Raw genomic sequence first — 349 nt, 5'->3', positions numbered from 1 at the left:
ATATTATTTTTTAATGATCTGTGGGTAATTAGATTGCAAAAATCATCAACTTACATTTAAACATTTATTTGCTTGAAAAATCATTCACTCTTCAAAGAATTTGAAGAATTCATTGCAAAACAGGTGAAAATGTGATGAAAACTGTTATAAATTTATCAAGTAAGGATTATTTTAAATGACGAAGCAACAGAAACCACAATCAAAGTGAGGCTAGACAAAAGAGTTTTTTTTTTCTTAACAAAGCCTTTTCCTCACTAATCTACCTGAAAATTTTAATGTTTCTTATTGCATTTTGTTTAATTCAAGACAAAATCATAGAAGCTGATGATAAGAATTCCCAAATCCTGAG

The sequence above is a fragment of the Penaeus monodon genome, chromosome 33 (assembly GCF_015228065.2).
Source record: "Penaeus monodon isolate SGIC_2016 chromosome 33, NSTDA_Pmon_1, whole genome shotgun sequence".
NCBI lineage: Eukaryota > Metazoa > Arthropoda > Malacostraca > Decapoda > Penaeidae > Penaeus > Penaeus monodon.
This window is presented reverse-complemented; position numbering follows the sequence as displayed.